We start from the raw sequence: 4,441 nt of genomic DNA on the forward strand, positions 1-4,441 counted from the left end.
GGGCTCTCTGACCGGGCGCGGGTTAGGGGGCTTCGCCGACCTTGCGGTCTGTGCCGCACACTCGCTGCTGGACCTGGGTCGCAGACCAGTCTCACAGCACCCCGAAAGCCCCCCACTGCCCGGATGGTGGATCCCACCTCTCAGCAGGCTGTTCAGCTTGAATTTCAACCTGAATAAGCGGGCCGAGCCGCCTTCTATCCCCACTCACGAAGGCTGTAAACTCTTCGTAGAATGGGCGCCAAGCCCGCAATTCAACAAGTCCTTATGAGTACCTACTGTGAACAAATAACTAATGGAAATGGATTAGCTCCAGAGCGCTGTCAATTAGGTTAATTCTTATAGATTCCATTTTTATCTGGTTCCACTTGTCACTAGGTATCAATATATGTATTTGTGGGGATTTTTCTTTGGAGAAAAAGATTTTTACGGTATTACTTATTTGAGAAATACAAGTATGTTTATAGAGAAAGCTATCGATTAGGCAGCCTCTAATTTTTTAAACTAATTTTCTATTTAAAAGCATTTTGTAATTCATTTCAATAAACTGAAAAATGTTTCCCATTGTAATCCAGCAAAATAGACGCTTGTCAAAGCTGCAACAATTATGATCGATTCACTTTCTCTAGCCTATTGTTTGTGCTTATTTTTCCTCCAAAACATTGGAGAGAGTACAAAAAGCAACAGTGAAAGTTACCTCTATGCTTTTATCCCAGGACTACAATTAATACAAGCAAACAATAGGTCTTAATACATAGATGCAGGCAGAAAACCCATTTATTCATTCACTCATGGAGGTGGGATGTGTAGTTTAAGCATAGCTCATGTTTCAGGGCCAGCATATTCTTTAAATAACTTATTTTTGTCTTAAAGATATTTTACTATGTAAGTGGTAATGCCAACTGCCGTCTGTCACCATAGCACATGTGGGCCACTGCAGTGGAAAAAGTGTACACAGTAAGATGATGTTCAATGAGATCCATTGTCTAGAAAGACCTTCTCATTTGTATCTTTCCTACTAATTCTGTAGAATTAAGTATAGCTATTGGTTGTGGTCACAATTCAAAAAAAAAAGGAACCAAAAAAGGCATTTCATCAAAGCCATGTTTCTAATACAAACTCAAAAGTATAAATGGCGTTTTCAGGTACTGATTCCTAATTTTAATTGTCATTTGGAGAATTAAGGAATATGCAATTGATTAAAGTCATATATTAAAAATCAGACGACAAATTAACCACTTTTACAGGGCCTTTTTTTTTTTTTAAACATGTTTGCTTTTTCTATGTGCAGCTTTTTTGTTGTTGAATAAGGCACTCTTGAAATTGGTTAAGAAATATCTGCACCATTAGAAGAGCTAAAGGATAAAAACATTTCTGTATTTGTATTTCTCTGTTCCATTATCAAAATAATGGAATCATTTTTCTATAATTTAAATACTTTAAATTTAGAATTAGGATTTTTAATCCCAATTGGCACCGTAAACAAATACATATTATTAAAGAAAATGTAAAATTTGCAACAGCGCAGCTTGCTGTTTTTCCCATCATATTAAGTGTACTGAAGAATTACTGGTTGACTAGCATTAAAGCAAGTTAAATTTAACATAGCTCCTAATTTTTATTTGCATGTTTCATAAAGCAGAAATTGTTCTAGTTGTCTCACCAAAAATAGGAGATGAATAACTTCTATGTAATGAAGACAAACACTATCATTAAATCAAAGAAAAATACATTATCAAAATACCTGAGTTTGGTAAAATAAGTAATTTTGTAAAATAATTTTTTTAAATTGACTTTGGACAATACATTTCATAAAAACAATTGGTTATCTGTTTTATGCCTTTTCCTTCTAGAGCCAGTCACCCTGGGTTTGACATAAATTAATTTTATAAAATGGCGACAGAGAAGTTGTTCTAATTTTTAGGCTGTGTTCTTAGAAATCAAAAATGTCTCCAGCTAGTTTAAAAGAGAAGATATTTCTTTTCACGCTATCAGGCCACTGGCATATAAAGCAGTGGTAGATGGAACCTGAATGTAAGGCATCCCTTCCCTAAAACAGAGGCTTTTGATTACCTTTAAGAGAAAAAAAAAAAAAAAGCCCAGATTATTTCACACTTCAGACAGAAATATAAATCACAGAAATATGCCAGCATTGTAAAGAAGGTTCGTTCACTTTTACTTAACTCTATCAAATCCATTAATTAAACATTTATTGAGCACCTAGGACAATGAGCTTCCCTTAGAGAGAGGGAAATGGATGACTGGCTCCATGTGATTAAGGCTCTTAAATTAATGTAAAATTGTATCTGTTAACCCTATTTAAAAAGAAGCAGAAACGGTAGAAAACAAGCTGTGAAACTAGGGTGTGGTCTCCCTTGGACTCTACATCCGAATCCCCTCGGAAGGCTCCTCTCCCAGCAGAAAGGTAAGAATAATATTCCATGCATTTAAAAACAATCCCAACTCTCCAAGAAGGCTTGTTAAAAATATTTCTTAGGACAATGTAAAAACACTTGACAACAATCAGGATCAGCTTTTCATTTAGCAGTTCATCAAGTGGGCTATTTATGGATTGGGACTTTTGATTTGTAATACATCATCTCGGGGTTCGGTGTTATCTTTTGATTTCTTTCCAGCTGAACAGGCTAAGTAGTTGTAAATACCTCTTGTCAGACTACATGGTTGGCTATTCTCGCACACAGAAGTAATCTAGGAACCCACTGGGCAAGTTCGGCGGAAAGCCACTGTGGAAAGCTTGCAGCTGATGTATACTGCAGAGCGAGGGAGGGGCGGTGAAGGTGGCGGGAGGCAATGGCCATGGTGGTTGCTATGGCCTGGTCACTTCAGTTATGTCAGGAACACCCTACATGCTTGAAGTTATGTGTTCTCGAGGCCTTCATTGGTTTCCCATACTAAGGAAGTACATTTTAATGGCTACCATACAAAGTATGAAGGAGAAGCAATGGAGTCATTATCCATGATATTCAAAGAACATAAAGGTATATATGTTTCTCAATGTTTCTAAGAACTCACACAAGTACCGCTGCATTTCTAAGAAATCATGCTTTGGAGACACACACCCGCAACACACGCACGTGCACACACACACACACACCCCACTATTAAAAATTTCAAAATGGTTGCAGATATTTCATTCACAAGAAGGTTAAAGGCGTTTCCCATCGCAAGAAGGATTAACTTACCGGAGGATTCTGGGACTGCAGATGTATACTGCGGTAAAATCCTAAATTCATCGAAAAAAATCATTTCTGGACTCCAGCTGCTGAAAATAATAGAATTATAGTAAATCATGGATAAGATTAAAACAAGCCATTTTCACCTTCCAACGTGTTCAGAAAAAAATGATTCTTTTAAGTCATTTCTTAAACAATGCAAATTTTAAAGTAGCTTTTCTTTCCAGACCTCGCAGCGCCATGAAATCGATAATTTTTGATCTTTTGGTTAGTAGACAACATGGTGAGCTATTGCAGGGACTGCAGGCAGCAGACATGTTCTTGTCAGCTAAAAATTTTCATATTGTTTTTGAATCCATTGAGATTTGTAGATGTGATATCACCGGTTTTTTGTTTTAGCTTGCACTGGGCAATAGGGACGCAAACCCTCAGTTTATCGACATATACATGTCTATTGCTTTATATGTATTAAAAACAGGGAGTCTTACTGGATCTTAAACAAAAAATTATGTAAAAGGAGTGGCTGGTGTGATTATAATCCCATCATGCAGGGTCCACGGTTCCCATTTAGTGAAATTTCGCAGAGGGCAACTTCTTAAGAACATCCCTGCTGTGCAGAGTGAAAAGCATGAACAAACCAAAGACAGAATTCATCTGTGTTTATATTTTACAAACAATGAAAAACCTACTCTTTGTATGCCTTTTTTTCCCCCACCTTATTATTTCATGAAAACTGCAGCATTTTCCCCGCCCCCATCCAAACACTCACCACCCTAGCACTGCAGTATTCCGTCCCTCTTTGCTTCTCCTTCGTCTTCTTTTTCGCTTTCACAAATTCTGCACGCGCCATCTTTGTGTGGGGTGATTCTTTGCTAATTTCAGTTACCCATTCTCTTACAAATCAGTTCAGAAATAGAAAATTATAGTGCGCTTTGGGGCTTAATTTGCCTAAATTTCTTTCATTCTCCCCTTCTGACATAGAAAAATGGAAACAACGGGAGGGGGGAGAAGCCAAAAAAAGAGAGAGAAAGATATTTCTATTATTGCCATAACCTGTTGTATACAGTGGTAATAAAAAATATTATTAACATAATAGCAACAGCTGCAGCCTAAATAGAAGCTATGAGATAATTAATGTGCTACAACAAATTAATTTGCTGCAGGTGCTTCTGCTGTGAACTGAGTAACCCTTGCCATATAAAGTCTAAATACAATTATGATTCCCCCCACACACTAAAACAAAATACTGA

General features: G+C 37.1%; 1 protein-coding gene across 2 annotated transcripts in view; it reads right to left on the minus strand.

Annotated features, from left to right (window-relative positions):
- Positions 1–3,992, minus strand: part of CTNNB1 (catenin (cadherin-associated protein), beta 1, 88kDa) — a 45,496-nt gene extending 41,504 nt beyond the window's left edge. For both annotated transcript variants that reach the window (XM_011984286.1, XM_011984285.1), the window contains exons 1-2: positions 3,961–3,992; positions 3,201–3,277 (exon numbers count right to left, since the gene is read on the minus strand). The gene's annotated coding sequence lies outside the window, so the exon portion shown is untranslated. The remainder of the gene's footprint in view (positions 1–3,200; positions 3,278–3,960) is intronic.
- Between the last annotated feature and the right edge of the window lie 449 nt (positions 3,993–4,441).

The sequence above is a fragment of the Mandrillus leucophaeus genome, unplaced genomic scaffold (assembly GCF_000951045.1).
Source record: "Mandrillus leucophaeus isolate KB7577 unplaced genomic scaffold, Mleu.le_1.0 Scaffold265, whole genome shotgun sequence".
NCBI lineage: Eukaryota > Metazoa > Chordata > Mammalia > Primates > Cercopithecidae > Mandrillus > Mandrillus leucophaeus.